The sequence below is a fragment of the Sciurus vulgaris genome, assembly GCF_902686455.1.
Source record: "Sciurus vulgaris genome assembly, chromosome: 10".
NCBI lineage: Eukaryota > Metazoa > Chordata > Mammalia > Rodentia > Sciuridae > Sciurus > Sciurus vulgaris.
The window spans coordinates 63,210,523-63,233,761 of NC_136470.1; the positions used below are offsets into that span (position 1 = coordinate 63,210,523).

The 23,239-nt window shown below is 34.6% G+C and overlaps 1 protein-coding gene across 1 annotated transcript in view; it reads right to left on the reverse strand.

Annotated features, from left to right (window-relative positions):
• Positions 1–23,239, reverse strand: part of CD200R1 (CD200 receptor 1) — a 112,937-nt gene that overhangs the window by 44,374 nt on the left and 45,324 nt on the right. The gene's annotated exons all lie outside the window — the stretch shown is intronic.

Below are 23,239 nucleotides of genomic sequence, written 5' to 3' on the forward strand. Positions count from 1 at the left end.
GAAGGAAGGACTGTATAGAGGGAAAAGAGGGGTGGGAGGGGTGGGGGGAAGGGGAAAATAACAGAATGAATCAAACATTACCCTATGTAAATTTATGATTACACAAAAAATGGTATGCCTTTACTCCATGTACAAACAGAGAAACAACATGTATCCCATTTGTTTACAATAAAAAAAAAGTTGTAATTTTGAAATCACATATGGTGGAATACACCTGTAATCCCAATTGCTCAGAATGCTGAGGCAGGAAGATCACAAGTATGAGATTAGCCTGGGCAACTTAGTGAAACCCTATCTCAAAATTTAAAAATGTTAAAAAGAACTGGGGATATAGCTCAGAAAGTATTTTCCTAGCATGTGCAAGGCCCTAGATTCAACCCCCAGTACCACAAAATTCATAATTTTGATGAAGTCCATTTTTTAATATTTTCTTTGGATTCATGTGTCCTTATGGTGTCATAACAAATAAATTATTGCAAATCCAAGGTAGTGAAAATGTTTTCTTGTAAACACTTTATAGTTTTGGTTTCTTTGGATTCCGATCTTTTTGGGGTTACTTTTTGTATATGGCATGAACTTTATTCTTTCACATGTGGTGATCCATTTATTCCAGCATCACTTTTTGAAGAGACTATTCTTCCTTCATTGAATGGCCTTGGCCTATTTGTAGAAAATCAGTGGGTCATAAGGTGCGGATTTATTTCTAGTCTCTAAATTCCAACCCACTGACCTGTGTCTGTCTTTTTAGTACCAAACTATTTTGATTTCTGTAGCTTCTTAAGTAGTTTTGAAATTAGGAATGTGAGTTCTCTAAATTTGTTCTTTTTAAATATTGTTTTTAACTATTTTGGTTTAAAATTTAAGATTCCACATGAATTTGAGGATTTTCAGTTCAATGTCATTGGGATTTTAATAGGGATTGCATTGAATATGTAGATCTTATTGAGAAGTATTGTCTTTTTAACAATATTGTCTCCAATCCATGAACACAGAATGTATTTCCATTTACTTGAATCTTCAGGAGTTATTTTGGCAATGCTTTATAATTTTCACTGTACAAGTCTGGTAACTCCTTGCTTAAATTGATTCTTATTGTTTTCGATGCTGTTGTCAATGGAATTGTTTTCTTAATATCCTTTGCATGTTGTTCATTGCTAATGTATAGAAGAGCATCTCTCTTTTGTTTGTTTGTTTGTTGGTTGGTGCTGGGAATTGAAGGGGTGCCTTACCATTGAGCTATATCCCCGGCCCTTTTTATTTTTTATTTTGAGACAGGATCTCACAAAGTTGTATAGGACTTCACTAAGGTGCTGAGTCTAGCCTTAAATTTGTGATTGCAGGCATTTACCACTGCATCCAGCAGAAATTCATCTCATTTTTGCCTGTTATTCTAGTATCTTAAACCTTACTGAATTTCTTCATTAGTCCTAGTGGGTTTGGGATTTCTTCTTTTTTGTATCATTGAGATTGTCATGCGTAGGGTTTTATCTGTATAACATTAATGTGGCTTATTACATTGATTTTCATATGTTCAACCAACATTACATTCTGGGGTTAAATTTCACTTAACATGCTGTATAATGCTTTTACTATGCTACTAGATTCAGTTTGTCAGTATTTTGTAGTTTTTTTTTTTTTTTTTTTTCAATACATGTAAGGGATGTTGGTCTGTAGTTTTCTTGTGATATCTTTGTCTGGCTTTGGTATCAAGTTAATATTGCTGTCATAGAATTAGTTAGGAAGTGATCCTTTCACTTATATTTATTGGAAGAATTTGAGGAGTCTTGGTGTTAACTGTTTAAATGTTTGATAGTATTCACCAATGAAGACATCTAGTACTGAGCTCTTCTATGTAGGGAAGTTCTTTCCCTCCACATTTTTTTTACTGGTGCATCATAATTATACATAATAGTGGGATTTGCTGTTATATATTCATATATGCACACATTTTAACAATAAAATTTGGTCATTGACATTCCCCAGGATTATTCCTCTACCTCCCCCAACCCCGCCCCATCACTTTCCTCTACTCTACTGATTTCCCTTCCACTTTCATGTGATTCCCCTGCCATCTTTCTTTTCCCTGTCCTCATATGAGAAAATACATGACCCTTGACTTTCTGCATTTGACTTATTTCACTTAACATCGTGCTCTCAAATTCCATCCATTTTCCTGAAAATGACATAGCTTCATTCTTCTTTATGGCCCCATTGTGTATATATGCCAAATTTTCTTTCACCATTCATTCACTGATGGACACCTAGGCTTGTTCCATAGTTTGGCAATTGTGAATTGTGCTATAAACATGCTACAAATGTGGGCACACATGTATCACTACAGTATGCTGACTGTAATTCTTTAATTCTTTAGGATAAACACTGAGGAGTCAAATAACTGGATCATATGGTGGCTCCATTCCTAGTCTTGAGAGGAACCTCCTTACTGATTTGCATAGTGGTTGCACTAATTTACAATCCAACCAAAAGTGTTAAGATGTTCCTTTTTTGATTATTAACTCAATCTCTTTCCTCATTACAGGTCTATTCATAGGCCTCGTTACAGGCCTCTTTATTTTCTTCATTACTGGGGGATGAACTCAGAGATGCTCTATGTCTGAGAACATAACTGGCCTTTTTTTTTTTTTTTTGAGATGAGGACTCTGTTATTCAGACTGGCCTTGAACTTGCAATCCTCCTGCCTCAGCCTTTCACAGATTTTCTGATTCTTATTGATTCAATATCGGTACTTTGTGTGTTTCTAAAAAGTTGTTAATTTCACATAGGTTATCTAATTTATCAGTGTACACTTATTCATAGTGTTCTCTCATAATTGTTCTCTCCATGAGGTCAGCTGTAATGCCCCTGCTTTCATTTCTAATTTCAATAATTTTGAGCCTCCTACTCTCTTTCTATTTTAGCCAACTGGTCAAATTTATTCAACTTTTAAAAGCCGGGCTTCGGTTCTATTGACTGTAGTATTTCCCTATCATTGATTTTTCTTTACCTCCACTCTAATCTTTATTATTTCATTTTTGTGCTAGCTTTGGATTTAGTTTGCTCTTCTTTTATATTTCCTTAAGTTGTATATTTAAGGTTACTGATTTGAGATATTCTTATTTAATATAGCATTTATAGTTATAAATTTCCCTCTGAGAAATATCACTACATCCCCTAAGTTTTGGCATAGTATATCTTCAATTTTATTCATCTCAATGTATTTCATAATTTCCTAATGATTCTTTCTTTGTCCCATTAGTTGTTTAATTTCCACACATTCTTGAATTTCCTTATTGCCCTTTGGAGACTGATTTCCTTTTTCATTACATTGTTTTCAGATAAGATTTTTTCTTTATTTTATTGCATTTTCTTCAATTTATTCAGATTTATTTTGTGGCCTGACATACAATCTATTCTGGGGACTATTTTATATCCCCTTAAGAAAAACCAGTTTTCAGTTATTTGGGGGTGAAGTGTTAAATCTACCTGTATCATAGTACATATTGCTGCTCAGCCCTCTATTTCCATACTGACCATCTATCTAGTTGTTTTATCTATTATGAAGGTAGGGAACTGAGACCTCCCATAATTATTATAGAACTATTTCTCCTATCATTCTGTCAATTTTTACTTCATGCATTTTGGAGCTTGTTTTTAGGTGTGGATGCTTATAATTATTCTATCACCTGTTGTATCCTACATGTTCACATTTTATCAATATTAAATGCCATTTTTGTCTTTTTATAACTATTTTTTACTTAAAATTTATTTTGTTTGATATTGGGTACATATTTCTTTTGGTTACTACTTACATAAATATATTTTTCCATCCTTTCATTTTCAACTTGTGTTTTTTGGATATAAAATTAATCTCATTTTTAGATAACACATAATTGGATCATGTTTGTTTTCCCACCATTCTCTAATCTCTGACTTTTAAATGCAAAATTTAATCTATACTTGCATAATTACAGATAAGAAAGTACTAATTCTGCTATTTTTCCAGTTGTTTTCACTGTATCTTATACATTGGTTTTTGTTTCTCAGTTCCTCTTTAGTGCTTTCTTTTTAAAATCTGATTCTTTTATAGAGTAATATTTTATTTTATTTTTCATTTTATTTTTGCATTTTTTATTTATGTGAGTGAGCTCAGTATTATAATTAAAACTTGCATTTATAACCATCTAGTTTGAATCAATATCACCTTAGGTTCAATAGAACAAAAAGAAAAAGGAGAAACTAGGTTCTGTACAATTTCATCTTTTTCCTTTAAAATTTCTATTGTCATAAATTACATCTTTTAAACATGTGTGCCCATTTAATAGATGAACCTTATGCATTTGCCTTCTAAATTATGTAGGGAAAAATTAGAAATTAAAAATAAACTAATAGTGACATATTTACACACATATCAATCTTTACTAGTGTTTCTTATTTTCTCATATGGCTATGAGTTATTTTTTATGGGGAATGAACTCCTTCAACTTCTGCTTTTCTGAAAATATATTGATTTCTCATTAATGTTGAGAGATAATTTTGCCAGATATGGAATTATCGGCTTATAATTATTTTTCTTTCAATATTCTAAATATGTCATTCAATCACATTCTGACTTTCTTCACTTCTGATGAGTCACTTACTGTTTATCTTGTTAAAGTTCTCTTAGGCATGATGAATCACTTCTCTTTACTGTTTTCAAGATTCTCACTTTGTCTTTGTCTTTCGACAGTTTGATTATAATGTGCATCAGTGTGGATCTCTTTGAATTTATCCTATTTGGCATTCATTGAGTTTATTGGATATGTAAATTCATGTCTTTCATTAAATTTCAGAATTTTCCAACCATTATTTGTTCAAATATTCTTTTTGTCTCTCTCTCTCACTTACTCTCTCTCTCTCTCTGCCCCCTAATCTCCTCTCCTTTCCCCTCCTCTCCCCTCCTTCTGTACCTTGTTGTACATGTTGTATACTTGATAATATTCCAACAAGCCTCTTAGATTCTGTTCATTTTTCTTCCTTTTAATTTTTCTTCTTGCTTCTCACACTAGATAATTTCAATTGGGATTGTCAATTTCTCTGTTTCAAAGTTCTCTGTTTCTTTCCTCTGCCTACTCAAATCTGCTATTGAATATCTTTCATGAATTTTTTCACATCAGTTATTGTACTTATGGCTCCAAAGTTTCTGTTTTTTTCCTTTATTGCATTTCTATCTTTGTTGTTGTTGTTTTTTAATTTGGTGAAATTGGGCTCTTCTGGTTTTATTTTGTTTCTTTTTACAAGGTCTTCTTTAATTCTTCGGGCAAGTAAAAATACTTGATTTGAACCCTCTGACTAGTAAGAAATTGTCCATGTTTCCTTAGAGGCAGTTTCTATTGTCTTTCTTTATTTTCCCCCTGTGTATGTATCAAAATTTCTAGTGTCTTTGCATTCCTCAGATTTTTTTTTAATTGCTGTAAACTAAATATTTTGAATATTATAATGCAATACCTCTGGAAATCAGGTTCTTCCTTCTTCTTTGGGTTTGTTGCTGCTACTTGTCATAGTTCTTTCTGTTTGTTTAATGAATTTTCTAAACTAATTTTTAAAATCTAAATTCTTCGTTGTGTGTACCTAATGACTTCTGTTTTCCATTAGCTTATTAATTAGTTATTGATTTGGCAGTAATTTCCTTAGACATACGCAACCCAAAGAAAACATCTCCTAGTCTTTGCAGATGGGTTCTGTGTACATTAGGAAAACCTTCAACACTCACCAGGCAGCTTACAAATCTGCCTTAAACTTCACTGTCTTCCTGCCTGAATGTCAGTCAGATGTGAGAACTTAGGGTCTTATCAGATCTTTTCTGAGCATACTTCCAGCCCTAGTAAAGTGGACAGATTTTAGATTCCCCAGTGTATATGGAAGCTTTGCAAAATTCATAGCCTCTCATATATCTCCTTTCCCAGCTTCTTCCTAGGCTCTTTGGACAGTGTCCTGCTTGCCCCATTTTTTATCCTTCACCCGAGAGAGCCATTCCTAGAACATTTTCCTTTAAATGGTTTTTAGCAAATGCCATTCAAGACATTTCAGCCCTGAGATAGTTTCAAAGTGGAAAAAACAAAGGCAAACTCCCCATCTGGGGGCCACACCCTCATAGAGTCACTAGACAAGCCAAAACTTGCCACCGCAATTCTTTGAGAACAAGATTTGTATTGCCCCCTCTGTTAGTCATTATCCAGCTGTGGTGTGAGATGGTAGGCAGGTAAGGTAAAATGCCATATCTCTCTCTTACTGAAGTTTAGTAAATTTTCTCTTCACTAAGCATTCCCTTGGTTGCGATAAAGTATTTTAATTAAATTTCAGAGTTACAAAGAACTAGAGGAACAAAGTTTTGGAGTTTCCTACTTCACCATTTTTATTGATGTTACTCAATATAATTGCCTTTAAATGACCTTGGACCATTTCTACGCCATAATCCCTAACCACTCTGCATTTTCCAAACCCCTGGATTCTTGCTGTTGTCAAAAGGTAAACTCTTCTATTTCCACTGGAGATAGCCTACATCCTGTATGAAAATTATGTTCACTTTCAAAGTCACTTTTAGACATTTTTAAGGCCTTTCATCAGATATGACTTCGCTTGCTTTTGTTTGGACATGCCAGGGTTTCCAGGGTCTCTAGAGACTCCTTACCCAGCCAACTACAATCACCAGCCCCCATTGCTCTGGACAGCACTTCCCTTTTTCTTCCACTGGCCTTTCTAAAGTGCATACTTAACACTGAAATAGTTACCCACATCAACTTCCTGTTCAGGTTGATGTTGTAACACATATTTCCACCACTAATACAAGTATTTCATAATAGCAATAATTGCACAAACACAAATATATGAATACACAAAGCAGGTATTAGGTTCTCACGGTGTGGTCTCTTGTGGTTGTTGCAAGCATCATAGCTTAGAATACACTATCCTTTGTTTATTTCTCATCTAAACCACAGTCAAGGTCGTTTGCATGCTACAATTTCTGTAGCATTTGAGAAAAATAGTGTTTATTCAGTAGTCTCCAAATAATTTTGATAATGAGTCAGAATTGGCTTTGTTCTTCAGCATCTGGGTTTTGGGTTTTTTTGTTTGTTTGTTTGTTTCCTTTTCTTCTTTTCCTCTCTCAGAATGAAAACTAGCCCTGCTTATTAATTCATTATTATATTATCAGGCAATAGATCCTACAACATGTCAAATGAGTTACATTGCAGAAATAGACACCTGGATTAAAGTGAGGAATGATAGGTTTTATTTTTTCTTGCCTGTATATCTATATTAAAGTGGACAGGAGAGATTGAGAAAACAAATATAAACATTCCTTCCTTTAACCGTTCTTCTTCTCTCTTATGTTTCTCTAAAACAACCAACAAAATTCTAGATGGTGATGTCTAATCAACCAAGAGATAATCAAAATTTTAAAAAATGGTAGGTGATAAAAAATTCATTAAATATATAGTTAAGACTAAATATTTGAAGGAACTGTGGCTAAACAACAGAATGCAAATGCTTTAAACCCTCAAAAATGTAAAAATAAGAAATAACAAATGAGAAAGTGGAAAGAAAGCAAGATTTCTTTTCTTTTGTGGCATGGCACTGACAGTGAAAACATGACTTTAAAAATGAATGGTTAGGGCTGGGGAGATAGCTCAGCTGGTAGAGTACTTGCCTCGCAAGCACAAGGCCCTGAGTTCTATCCCCAGTACCGAAAAAATAAATAAAGAAAGAATGGTTAGACTTTGGAAAGCAGTTTCCTCAGAAAACTTGGAATGGAACTACCAATTGACCCAGTTATCACACTCCTTGGTATATACTCAAAGGACCTAAAATCAGCATACTACAGTGACTGAGCCACATCAGTGTTTATAGCAGCTCAATTCACAACAGCTAAACTATGGAACCAACTTAGATGCCCTTCAACAGATTAATGGATAAAGAAAATATGGTATATATACACAATGGAATATTACTCAGCTATAAAAATGAACAACTATGACTTTACCAGTAAATGGATATAACTGGAGACTATCATGCTAAGTGAAATAAGTCAATTCCTAAAAACAAAAACAGACTGAATGTTCTCTCTGATATGTGAATGCTACCACATCACAAGGGAGAGTAGGGAGGGGAAATACAGAAACTCAGTGGATTAGACAAAGGAGATTGAAGGGAAGGGAGAAAAAATGGGAATAGGAAGACAGTAAAATGAATTGGACATAACTTTCTTATGCTCATTTATGTATACATGACCAGTGTAACTTCATATCATGTACAACCAAAAGAATGGGATCCTCTTTAGAGTAAGTTATACTTCATGTATGTATAATATGTCAAAATACACTCTACTGTCATGTATATCTAAAAAGAACTGATAAAAATTAATCAACTTAGTTTTTAAAAACAAAAACAAAAAAATGAATGGTTAGTTGCATCATCCTTTAAAAATTAATATCTTATTGGCAAAGATCTCTCTCTCTCTTTTTTTTTTCAAAAAAACGAGACAATGATCCAAATTCATTGAAGTATATGTTTACAAAGATTTCTCTTTCTATTCAACATCTTCTTTTTAGTTCATTGAATGTTTTACACATCATTATGGTAAACCATAAAATACTAATGTGAAGAGAGAGCCTACAGAGTGGGAGAATATCTTTGCCATTCATACGTCAGATAGAGCACTAATTTCCAGAATCTATAAAGAACTCAAAAAACTCTACACCATGAATACAAATAATCCAATCAACAAATGGGCTAAGGAAATGAACAGACACTTCATAGAAGAAGATGTACAAGCAATCAACAGATATATGAAAAAATGTTCAACATCTCTAGTAAAAAGAGAAATGCAAATCAAGACTACCCTAAGATTTCATCTCACCCCAATTAGAATGGTGATTATCAAGAACACAAGCAACAATAGGTGTTGGCGAGGATGTGGGGAAAAAGGTACACTCATACATTGCTGGTGGGGTTGCAAATTAGTGCAGCCACTCTGGAAAGCAGTATGGAGATTCCTCAGAAAGCTTGGAATAGAACCACCATTTGACCCAGCTATCCCACTCCTTGGCCTATACCCAAACGACTTAAAATCAGCATACTACAGAGATACAGCCATATCAATGTTCATTGCTGCTCAATTCACCATAGCCAGATGTCCTAGGTGTCCTTCAATTGATGAATGGATAAAGAAACTGTGGCATATATATATACAATGGAATATAACTCCACCATAAAGAATGATAAAATTATGGCATTTGCAGGCAAATGGATGAAATTGGAGAATATCATGCTAAGGGAGATAAGCCAATCTCAAAAAACTAAAGGACGAATGATCTCGCTGATAAGCGGATGAGGACATATAATGGGGGGTGGGAGGGGTTAGCGCTAGGGTTAGGGTTAGGTTTAGGGTTAGGATTAAGGAGGGTGGTAAGAATGGAGGAAAGAAGGACTGTATAGAGGGAAAAGAGAGGTGGGAGGGGTGGGGGGGAAATAACAGAATGAATCAAACAACATTACCCTATGTAAATTTATGATTATAATTATGAGTATAATTTCTCATTTTTCTGTGTTCACTCTTAGTGTTGAATATTGTGGAAAAAAATTTTACCTCAAAATTAGAAATTGTTTCAGATCAAGTAACAATACTTTCTATTTAAAATAAGATTTTTATATGAAAGTATTTTTGTGAAATTATTAATTTTTCCTTTTTATATATATCCATAGAAAAATATGCAGCTAATACACTGTTTGTTTATGAACGGTGGAATTGTGAGCACTTAGATTTTTCTGTATTTGTTGAATTTCATATAAGTATATTTCATTTTCACAAAAATAAAAGGTCATTTTTTTAAAAAAATTAGGAAAAATAAAAGCCTAATTGATCCCTGATTAGTATTCCCACAGTAAATATTAATGCTGATTTATAACATATTTGACAGAATTGTTTCAAGATTTGAAAGGCCCCAGAAGATCATATAGCAAACTGCAATTTGAGAAGACAAGAGCAGTAAGAGGAATGAGTAGAAAAATTCAAATGCTTACTAGGGTTAAAATTGGAAAACTATTTCCATCAAGCATGGACACTATTTAAGGAAGGTTAGACTACATTCCACAATGCGCTAGACTGCATAAATAGTCATAATGACTTACATACATTGTGTTTGTGCAGAAGGGGGCAGGTTGTTAAGGTTGGAGAATGTATAAATTAATAATCAGGAAAAAAATGAAAGTTCTGCCAGTTTTAATTTTAAAGAAAAGACCAGAAGTCACTTTATATGTAAAACAAAAGAAAAACAGAGAAAGAGAGAACAAAGTCTGCAGCTAAGGACACATCTCAACTACTGGAATTGATGTTTTTATTAAATCTAAAACCAAAGACTCAGGTCCATTCACATCAACCAAATAATGCCAATTTATGAATTTTTATTAACTTTTCTGCACTTGACAATGTTCTGTAAGTATATAATGTTTAAAGAATGCTTCCAAAGTTAAAATTAATTTAATCTTAGGTGGTCATAATATAAATTTCATATCAACTGAAACAAGTAATGAAATTCTCTCTTTTTCTTTTTTATTTTAGGCTCCATTCACATGTATGAAAATGTCACAACAAAACTCATTAATTTATACCATCAATAGATTCTAAAAGTTAAATTTTTAAAAATGAAAAAAACTTGAAAAAGAGAAAAAAAGTACACTCTTAAAGCATATTGAAGACATAACTTTATAGTAAAGATCCCAAATAATGCACTTAGAAAACACAAATATGCACAAGAACTTGTTCTGTAATCTGTTAAAGTAATAATATGAACGTGTCACGTGGTATCTTGAAAATGTGCACTCAGAAGTAAATTAAGGGTCAAAACCAAACAAACAAACAAACAAACAAAAACCCTCAAATCTGTAATGCACCAAAATTCAAAACTTTTTGAGAACTGACCTGACACCACAAGTGGAAAATTCCACACATGACCTCATGTGACCGGTTAGTCAAAACAGGTGCACTAAAAATATTGCATAAAAATAACTGCAATCTATATGTATCAAGTGCATGTGAAACATAAATTAATTTCATGCTTTGAATTGGGTCCCATTGCCAAGATATACCATTATGTATATGCATATCTCACAATCCAAAAAATCCAAAATCCAAAACACTTCCAGTCACAAGCTTCTCAGCTAAGAGGAACTCAACCTGTAATAACCATAGTGTGTGTCATGTGTTCATTCAGGTAAAATGGTGTTTCAGAAAAAAAATAGTAAGCAGTTTATTCAACTCAAAACTCAAAAAACCACCTAAGTACTTGTGTTAAAGCCAAAAACCATCATACTTTCAGCGGTATCACAAGTGTTTTATGTCTACTTAGCATTTCCTCAAATGGGATATTTTAAAACATCTATTAGGAGTTGACATTTAATAAAATCAATATTTTTTAAAAGGCAATAACATCTTAACATTATTGTGAGAACAGAAACAACCTTAAGAACTTCTTTAAAAGGACTGCCTTGGGTCCTTGCATCCCATTTTTGCTACAGCTAAGCTAAAACAAGCTTGGAAAACCAAAGTTTATTCTTGCCTACCCTCTAGAGTGTCAGAGACATTAGGAAGTTGGAAAAGAAAGACGGTGTAATCTGATTTGGATTAGTTATTCTCTGCAAAGCAATACTGAATAACAAATTTACTTCCACTTATAAAAGGAAATCTGTTTCTTTTTATGTTATGTTCCTGCACAAACATCACTGACAACTGTAAATTTAATAAATTTCCACTTGTAAAGGGAACATGTTTCTTTCTGTTATTTTCCCCCACAAAGATTACTGCTACTCCCTGCCATATCTCAAAAATTATGCATATAAGACACAAAAGTTTTCATTACAAATGGTTAGTTACTCTCAATCTTTGGTGTCAATATTGTTAATGAGAAAAAAAATTAGGTGAACTCTATTAAAAATGGGTGATTCTAAAATGAATTAGTTAAATAGAATACATACTCCCTAGGAATGAAAATTGCTTCTTATGATTCTCATTTTTCCTCCTTAATGTTCCATAGACATTATTCTGATACACTAAGCCACGTGAGGATGACCTAAAGATAAATGATAGCACAGACATCAAATAGACACAGGTCTTTGCTATTCCAAATTTATGAAGAAATCTAAGGTCAATGCCACTCCAAGTTCGTGTTAGTCAGCTTTGCACTATTGTGACCAAAATACCCGAGTAGAACAATACAGAGGAGGGAAAGTTTCTTTTGTTTACTGGTTTCAGAGGCTTAGTCCATGAGCAGCCCAGTCTGTGGCTTTGGGTCCACTGTGAAGCAGAAAGGCATGGTGGGGGAGGGCTGCCCAGTCCTGGCTGCCAGGAAGCACAGAGAGGGAAGGGGCTGCAGAGAAGATGCACCCTGCCAGGGCACACCCCTGGTGACCCTCCTTCTCCAGTCACTCCCCATCTGTCTACAGTTACCACCCAGTCAGTCCATTCAAACTAGGTCACAGCTGATTAGGTCACAGCTCTCATAATCTAATCATTTCACCTCTGAATATTCCTGCATAAACACAGGAGCTCTGGGGGGACACTTCATAAACAAATCATGACACAAGATTGAGGGTCTGTCAAATCCACTTTTTCCCTCATGATCCCACAAATAGTTGATAAGATTAACCAAGAAAGTTGTGGGGGCACATGTTTATGATCCCAGTGGTTCCAGGAGCTGAGGCAGGAGGATCCCAAGTTCAAGGCCAGCCTCTGCAGACGAGCCCTAAGCAACTTAGTGAGACGCTGACTCAAAGTAAAAATAACAAAAAGAGCTAGGAATGTGGCTCAGTAGTAAAGTGCCTCTGGATTCAATTCCTGGTTAAAAAAAAAAAAAAAAAATAGTAAAAAAAGAAAAAAAAAAGATTAACCAAGAGCGTCTGCGTACCATCTGGGATTGGCATCTCACACTCTCACTCTGCTTAGTGGTTCCATGAGATTTATTCTTCATTTATTTGACAGAAATCTGTTTGTTTTCAATCCAGATAAATCAGACAAGGATAAAACACTATAACAGAAATGAGACTACTCATCACTATTTTCATCCCTCCCCATACATACGTGTGTGTTTACGTTCACACACACAATATAGGGCCTGTTCATCAATCTGCTCGTGAAAGCTTTGTGGGGACACTGGCAGCAAGAAGATAAAAGATCACCACAAAACTGCACATGTAGAAATAAATCCATGATCTGTTTGCCTTACCAAAAAAATAGAAACCCGTACAAATACATGGAGTATGGCAATATATATTGTTTAAATATGTGATGTGAGTCATTAAATTTTTTTTCTTATTTACCATTTGACGTTTGGAGTAGGTTTCCAATTTTGAATGTATAAACCTCATGAAGGTCAAATTAAAACAAAGGATTGAAGAATTCATAACCCATTCCTTGTCTTATACTCTTAAAGATGATAACCAATATTATGGAATATAGGATGCAAGTTTCTAGTTCTGTTTGGAGTGATTTTTAGACAAGTTATTCAGCAATGGAATAGATGGTTCTGAAAATCACTGTACTAAAGAATGAGAAAATGGTCAAGAAACACTATTATTAGTGATGTAGGAACTACATTATTTGTTTCAAAACCTTAGTAAAAAAAATGTGGGGATGGAAATTTAGGGGTAGGAATTGGTTGCAATTTTAAATTTGGTGGTCAGGTTCCTCTTCATTAAAAAGATTACTTTTTTTAATTTATTTTTATTGTACACAAATGGGATACATACAGTTTCTCTGTACATGAAGTAAAGGCATACCATTTGTGTAGTTATACATTTACATAGGATAATAGTGTTTGCTTCATTCTGTTATTTTTTCCTTTTGCCCCATCCCTCCCACCCCTCTTTTCCCTCTATACAGTCCCTTCTTCCTCCATTCTTACCTCCCTCTCGCCCCCCACTACGTGGAACCAACCTAGATGCCTTTCAATTGATGAATGGATAAAGAAACTGTGGTGTGTGTGTGTGTGTGTGTGTATGTGTGTGTATATATATATATAATGGAATATTACTCAGCCATAAAGAATAATAAAATAATTATGGCATTTGCAGGCAAATGGATGAAATTAGAGAAAAAGATTACTTTTGAACAAAAGTTTGAAAAAAGTGAGGAACCTGTAATATCTGGAGGAGAAAAAAAGAAAAAAGAAGAACACAGTAATCCAAAAATCCATGAAAGCAGTTGCAAAATCCCATGAAAGTTCGATGGAGAGAAGAAATAGAGTGACCAGAGCAAGTGAGCAATGGGGAGCCTACCTAGTAGGAAGGGAGGTAAGGACAGAGAGGTGCCAAGGAGTGGGAGGCAGATTCCTTAAAGCTGTGGGGATCCACTAGAGTGATGAAAGAAGAGGAGCAACATCATCCACAAGTTTTAACAGCCTCACTCAGACTATTGTGTTACAAATAGATTGGGTTTGAGCTGGGGTGTGGAGCCAGTTATGAGGTTAATGTATTACAATGGTTCAGGTCTGGTTTTGACTTAGATCAGGATGATAGTAGTAAAAGGATTAAGAAGTGGTAGGAATCTAGAAATATTTGAAGGTGGAGACTGCAGGAGCTGCTGATGGATTACTTATGGAATGTAACACAGGGAGGATTTAAGTCAGGAGAGGTGGCACACAGCTGTAATACCAGCTACTCAGGAGGCTGAGGTAGGAGAGTTGCAAATTTGAGGCCAACTGGGCAGCTTAGTGAGATCCTGTCTCAAAATACAATAAAAACAGGTTGGGGATGTAGCTCAGTGGTAGAGTGCTTGCCTTACATGTGGTAAGTTGCAGGCTTAATACCCAGTACAACAAAAAAGAAAGAGAAAGAAATAGAATTTAAAGACCATTCAAGGGGTTTAGTCCCCAGAAGTAAAAGAATGGAGGTGCCATCAACAAATCTGGGAGTGAAGCATGTTTGGAAAGATAAAGGGAGTTGTTTGGGACATGTTGAATTTGAGTTGTTAAATATCCAACTGAATATGTCAAAAAGGTAGAGTGTAGGGGGATGGAAATCTACATGGAGATATAAATGGGGAATCTGTTACATTTGTTTGGATCTTGTTAGTACTGTGATATTGCACAAAGGAACCTGAAGTATTTTGAAATGTTTCCGGATACGTTTCACAATAATTCAAAGAAAAACAGAGGAGTTAGCCCCTGTCATTCCTACATGCTACCACTACTCTCCACAACACTCCATTGAAACTGCCTTTGTGATGGTCACTTTGAAGGTAATTTTAAATTCCTATTCCACCTAATCTCTTTAAGGAACTTGATATTTTTGCTGCTTTCTTCTTCAAACTCTTTATTTGGTTCCATTGATTTTATTTCTCCACTAACTGTACTCTGTCTCTTGTTTTAGTTTCTTTTCTCTGTCCCACCCTTAAAAACGTGGCATTCTTCAGATTCCATCCTGTGCCTGTTTCTCTATCCAATTCAATCCTCTGCCCCAGAAATTTCGTTTACTCCTATGGCTTACAAGAAAACTACTTCCAAATCTGAATCTCATTCATCATTTCCTGTGCTTTACATACGTATTTCCAACTCATCTCAAAATGTATTCACTGAAACAATGTTCCTTATGTGATCAGTGACAATATCATCCACATTAAGGAAAATACCCAGTCATCAGCAACCCCTACTGAACTCCCATATTTAATTGATATAAAATTTTTGTTGATTCTATAACTAAAACATCTTCCAAGTATTTTGAATATTTAAGGTTTTTCACTGTTTATATCCAAGCCCAGCACTTATCATACCCATCCCAGACTGTTAAAATAGGCTCCGGACTGATCTCTTTGACACCAACTTGTTTTAATTCTAGTCCATACAAAAACAAACAAAATGTCTTGTGGTTATGCTGTTCCTTTACTTGAGATCCTCCATTCCTTTCATTGCCTACTGGGTAAAATCCAAACTCCTGAGAACATCACACATGGCTTTTTACAACTGGGTCTTTATTTGTAATGTTTTATAACCAAGCCAGAGATTTTAAATATAGGACTAATTTGAACTATAGACCTTTATATTTGTTTTAAGCTAATATATTTTTTAAATGACTAAAGTTTTATATAAAATTTAGATGTCAAGTTGTCTTGAGAAACAAAGATCTGATAGTGCCAGGTTCTCATTTTCAAATGGAAATTATCAGCTGGAGCTGAAAAGTTAAATTATTCTTGTACCTTCTCTCACCACAGTCCCACTTGGCCCCTGGGCTCATCTGTGGTGTCTGTCTGCTTCTGAAGCCCCTTGTTACCTCTGCTGTACTCACCACCCACCCGCCACACCATGTTTCTTCTTTAGCCAACATGAAATTCCATGATTCTCTGCCTTTGCATATGCAAAACTCTTTACTTAGACTGTCCTCTTTTGACTGTGTCAGCCTAATTAACTTTTTAAACTCCTATGTACCCTTTAGGCCTGGTATAAAATTCATCTCCTTTGCAAAGTACTCTCTGGTTTTTCCCAACCCATTTACCATATAACATAAAGTTCTTTAATTTTGTAATTCTATTACAGCAATAACTAGAAATAATAGGACAGTATGAAAACCATCATCAAATAACATATGGTTAAGGTGATTTTTTTAAAAAGAGAGAAAGTAAACTGAAAGAACAAAGATTTTAGAAATAAGACATAATGTTATTGATTAAATCTCAATGATGGATTAAAAAAGAGTGTAGATAGTTGAAAAGAAATAGTCAAGTGGAAGATTAATCGGAGAAGACCAATCTTGCAGCAACAATAAAATATAGAGAGAAGGAAAATATAAAAGAGATAATAACTTGTAGAACAGAATGCAAAAATCCAATGTAATCCTATTAAAATTTCCTGAGGGGCTAATTTAGTGAATACAGACGTTTTCATAATCAGACCAGTAACTACAAGCATACTTACCTCTGATCAGACTTTTGTTCCTCAGTGTAAAACACAGCAGGTCACATGAGACAAATTGCCATCCACCCAGTATATGTGCTTCTCATAGTCATCGTCCTGTTAATCTGAGGTTCATGCCCAGTGATGCAATTTCCTTCTGTGGCCCAAAAGATCTATTCTGTTGATTTTTGCATACTTAAGTTTTGTTTTTCCTTGAAAGAAGAGCCACCTCTGAAGACCATAAATGAGACAGAAAGTTGATTCAAGTTTAATTTTTACAAAGCAAGAATTCATGCATGGTTAGTGAGGAGTATTAGTGAATGTTAGGTAAGGGCATTCCTCTACAATCAGATTGTTTGACTTCAAATTCTGCCACTCCTGTTTCCTAGTCGTATAACTTTCTCTGTGCCCTGTGAAAACACTGGCTGTAAAACTGGCATTAAGATCAGAGGGTAGGCGGAGAATGAGGTCAGAATGTTATTCCTGTGGAGATATTATGAGTTTCTCTATCTCACTACTATAATCATTGTCTTATAGCCAGACCTTTCTAAACAAAAACAAAAACAAAAATCCTACACTCTCCATATTCCTTTATTTTGAAACTTGAAGCCAAGGAGTGAAATGTCTCCCAGAGGTGACAAATTTCAGAGATCTCAGTATCTCTTTTTATTTTTTTCCAACCATTGAATTGGCCATATATTTGTAAAGTACACACCTCTTTAATAAACTCCTCAAATTATCCAGTTAGGGTGTGTAACTTGCCTCCTGCTGTGGCTCTGACATACACATCTCATTTTCAAGATGTTAACATGTGAAAAATAATCTGTATCTTACATATAATGAAATAGGGTGCTTAGCACCTCTATGCTTCAGTTTCTGTAAAATAAAGCTAATCATAATTACACTTATTATGAGGATTAAATGAATTAATACACTTGAATACCTAGATAAGCACCTAATGTGAAATAAGTGCTCAGCAGATATCAACATTAGTAAATTTGAATCATTGGAATAGGTGACATGAATTATCCAAAAAAAAGTCAAAAGGAAATCATACTTCCAAGAATCTTGGGCAAATTTTGTCTCTCAATTCTAGACCTGGACTGGTGTATCATTCTGCCAATGGATGTGCTTCTTTACCCACACAACAAGGCGATGGCCATCTTGGAATTCTCAGTTGAGCACTGGAAGAATACACACTCAATATCCATTAGTGATGGCCACCAAACCACTCTGAAGGGCAAGATTCAGTTCTGTCTGAAAGCCCAGGTTATTCTCTTGTCAGCACAGTTCATTTCTATCATCTCACTTCTATCTCACCTGCAAGTTCTGATGCGGGAAGGTTTGTCTCTAAAGACTATTTCCCATGTTGTTAGCATCACCATTGTCAGGAGCATAGGAAGGGCAAGAGGTCACAGCCTTTGTAGCTACTAGTATCAACAGGTAAGTATTAACTAGATATGTTAATCAATTTTCTGTCTCTGTGACAAATAACTGAGAAAAAAAAACAACTTAAAAAGAAGGAGAAGTTTATTCTGGTTCATGGTTTCAGTCCATTGTTGGCTGGCTCCATTGCTTTGGGCCTGAAGACAGGCAGAGGAAATCTTCTCAGCTTATGGCAACCAGGAAGCAGAGAGAAAGAAAGAGGGAGAAAGGAAATAATAATAAGGAACCAAAGACAAGATAAACCCTTCCAGGGCATGCTTCTAGTGACCTACTTCCTCTAACTAGGTCCCACTTCTCAATAATCCATTCAAATGGTTTAACCTCCTCACTGATGAGGTTAAATCCCTCATGATTCAATCATTTCCTAAAAACTCACTTCTGGACATCACTGCATTAGGGACCAAGCCTTTATGTACCTGAGTCTTTGGAGGATGATCCAGTCCAGATCATAACACTAGACATAGGAAGAAAGAATTGATAAAGATCTCCATGAATCCATCATTTTAGAGGGCACTATTCAATGTTGCTCACTAACAATATCTTTTACCTAAAACACTTTTAATGCCTAAAGATAAATATTAAATAATATCCTTCATAGATCTACTTGATATAAATATGAGTGTCCATATGCATATAACTACAGATACAAACCACATGTCTCTTCTCTACTGAATAACTAAAAACCCAAAATTTAATAAGCATATAATTTACCTTGCATACCACTGTCTAAAAAAGCATAAGTGAGACATAAATGACCCAGTATTGACTATCTCAAGTCAAACAGAACATGACTTTAGAACTGAATCTTTGAGGTGTAGCTACTGAAAGAAGAATTGTGTGGGGCAAGCTCACACATAGATGAAGGACAAACTGAGTCCATGGTAGCAATTTAGTGGGGTCTGATGAGAAAGGCATATACAATAAGAAAAGAGTTTTCAAGATGGGTTGGTTAACAGAGGTCTAGATCTCTGTGCTCAAGAATAAATACTTCATCCAGTGGCAGAATAAGTAAGGAGCTACTGAAAAGTCTGGAAATAGGAGGAAGGTTTTGACAGAGGATTATTTTATGATGTGATTTCCTTGCATCATGAAAGATGTCTCTGAAGAAGAGTCTAAGCATAGGGAGATGGGTTGGAAGATCAGGTTACTATCCAGGCGAAGGATAATAGTTAGGTAAGACCTGGAAAGTAGGTAAGAGACACAGCACCTTTCTGGACAGAACAGCTGACACTCCTGTCCTGCACTGCTGGGCACTGCCAGGGCTACCTGTATCTGAAGGAACATTGCTGAGTGCTGGGAGATTAAAACAACAGGATAACCAACTCCAAGATTTTTGAACATGGATGAATTGCTAAGGTGCAAATGCAGAGATGTTTCCTGGAGGCAAAGAGTGAAAAAAGACTCTTATACAGAAGACGATTGACACGAACGCTACTTAAATACTCCACTCCTTGTGTAATAGAAGTGAAGAAATGTCAGGAGGGTAAGGACCCACAGAGAAGGGACATAAAGGGAAGGAGTTAAAATGAATTAGGAGCAGAACCTGATCAATGTTGGTTTCCTTCCTCAGTTTTTTGGCATTTACTTTTGCTTGTTTGTTTCCTTGGTCCCCCACTCACCTTAGTTTTATGTTTCCCTTGGATTTACAATTAGGGTACTTGCAAACTAGGTCTCAAATGTGTCACTTCAAAATCTTTCCAGTGTATCTTTATCTCCTTAATACCAGAGAAACTAAATCAGCTAAAAGGAAGGAAAAGAAGGGAGAAATGAGGGGGAGAAGGGAAAGAGGGAGGTGGATGCAGGGGAAGAAAGAAAATAAAAAGAAAAACTAAAACAAAGATGAGTAGAGAGATCTCTAAATATAATCTTCTACTGACTCGTAGTCATCTTCCTATATGCACATTCTCTAGATAACCTGTGCATCGACACTTGTTTAAGGTGGTATTCTTCTATTCTACAATAAAGGTACTTAGATGATGGTGTGTTATCAATTGCTAAAAAAATAATGGAAATATTTTAAAGTGAAGACACTTAAAAATTACTCGCACCAGCCATTTATTTTTTAAAGAGATATTTTAACATCAAAAATCAGAAATTTAAGAATTATATAATTTTAAAATAAAGATTTCTTTCAATTAATGAGTTTTGATTTACTTTATTATTTTGTTTTTAGTTTTATCACTTCTCCATGAATTCATTTCCCCATGTATCATGAAACACTAGGCGAAGTCTCAAAACAAAAGTTTGTATTCATTCACTGTGTAATCATCACATGACTTAAGGCCAATGATCATTAAGCTCATCCTAGTTCCGTTTTCTTCATTGGTTAAAGTGACAAATGGGGATAAATATAAATACATCCTCTGGGAAAGAAAATGCATGTGTACAAATTTGTGCCCAGCTGTTCAAGAACATTTATGATAGATGAAGGCAACCTAGAGGAAGCAAGCATACTAAGCAAAGGATACTTAGTAGTTAATATTGGTGATTCACTATTTTCTAGCATGGAGTAGTTTTATATTTACTTACACTTACTTTACACCATCCCATTGAGAGAGAAAACATTGCCCTCATTTTACTCTGAGGAAACTGATATGAGATAATTTGACAAATATTACTAGTAGGAGACAGCTCTAAGTCTCAATGTCCAATTTAACATCAGTATTATTCTCACTATCAAAGCTTCCTTGATCATTCAAAGTCCCTGAAATGAAGAGCATGAGGAAATGATAATCAGACATAAATTTTGAAGTTGGTTTGAATGTAAAAACATTAGTTATTTATAAATATATAAATAAATTCTTTAAAAGATAAGGTGGAAAAGAGAGAAGAAAATGATTATTGAGCACCTACCCTGTGAGAGGCATTTCTGCATTCCATACTAAAAAACTCTCTGAGAGGGTAAAATAACCATCCCATTTTACAGATGCAGAGTCTGCCTCCAAAGGAACAGAGCAGATTCAAACCCAGTCAGTAAGAGAGAGCACAGAGAATGGCCAGGCCTTTTCTACATCATACTGCCTCCCTCCTGACCACCTCTGCAAGAATTAATTAATTAATTAATCAATTTCCCCCTAAAGTGGATTAAATAGCACATGCCCATTTATAAAGATATTTGCATTTATGTGGGAATTTCCTTTAAACTCTTTACTTGTTTTTAGTATGGTGCAATGATATATCCTAAGAATTATTATAAGCCTGTCTTTTCAAATAATAAGACTTCCTTGAAGCCTTGCTAATCAAGTATGATCTATAGATCAGCAGTGTCAGCATTATCTGGAAGCTTGTAAGAGTAGCCCCCCATTCAATGACTCTTCTAAAATTCTTATCCAAGGAATTAAGGAAGAGAAGAAGAAAGAGGAGCATTTTTAAAAACATAAAACATTCTAGTGAGAAATGTTCTAGTGTATTTTCTCACCATGATTTCCTCTCTGCCCCACTATCTTTTACTTTTCTTTACTGTATCATTAGCACGGGTGAAATGTCCCTCGCTTTATTAGCCCTTTGTAGTTTTGGTTCATGAGCAATTTAAAAATAAACATTTTCTGTTTGCAGAGTTGAGGTGATAAAGATCAAATTTCCTTTTCTTCACTTTCCTACATTTCTTTTTTTAAATATATCTACAAATATACATATATGTATTTTTTTTAGTTATTGATAGACCTTCCTACATTTCTTTTTTAAAATATATCTACAAATATATATACGTATATTTTTCATTTAATAGATCTTTATTTATTTATTTATATATTTATTTATATGCATCCTGAGAATCACTTTCCTACATTTTTCTCCATAGAAACATGTATAATTCATACTCAATTGCAATGATCTTCACTATGTCAAAATAATTCTTATCACTTTGTTCATTTTTATAAATAAGGAAGTAGAGAGAAAGTTTAAGCAACTTATCTGAAGTCAGTCAAAGACAGTGCAGTAGAAGAAGAAAAAATAATAATAAGATCTTTTCATGGGTAGTTTCCCTTATCTTTCATTGTATTTTGCTTGTGTGTTTCTATGAATTTGGGGGGGGGTAATTTACAATAGAAATTAAGCATGATCTCTCTGTCTAAGAGTATGAAACAGTGAGACACAAAATATTTAAAAGTGAAATACTAAAAAAGACAGTGCAAACAATTCTCTACTTAAGTGAGTGTTAGCTTCTCCTACTTTATACTTTTTATTTCTTTTTTATTCTTTTTAACTTTTTTTCTGGCTAAATCAATATGAATTATGTTGTCTCTTGCCATTTTTCAATGGAGTGTGAAGATGAAGACTGAGGTAGCTGACCAGTAGGCTAAAGTTTCTGCTCATAAATTCTCCTGACATCTTCCTTGAACAGGCAATAATCTTACGCTTTCCATTTGTTCTGTGCCCTCATCCCTCCTTCATAAGAATAAACTAAATCCTATGTTAGCAGAAGGAAGGAAGTAATAGAAATTAGAACAAAAATACACAAAATAGAGAACAGAAAAACTCAACAAGACTAAAATCAAGTTTTTTGAAAAGATAAAATTGATACTTTTAACTCAACTAACAAAAGAGAGAAGATGTAAATAAATAATATCAGAAATGAAAGAGGAAACATTACAACTGATGTTGCTGAAAAAAAAAAAAGTATCATGAGACCACTATAAACAATTATATTAGCAAACTGGAGAACCTAAATGAAGAGGATAAATTTCTAGAAACATACCATTTCATGAGTAACTAGAAAGTCTAAACAGGCCATAACTAGTGCTGAGATTGAATTGTAATTAAAAAAAAAAAATTCTAACAGAAAGTCTCAGGAACAGATAGTTTCACTGGAAACTTCTACCCAACATGTAAAGACTAATTAGTGGCACTCCTTCTCAAAGTCTTCAAAAAAAAACTGCAGA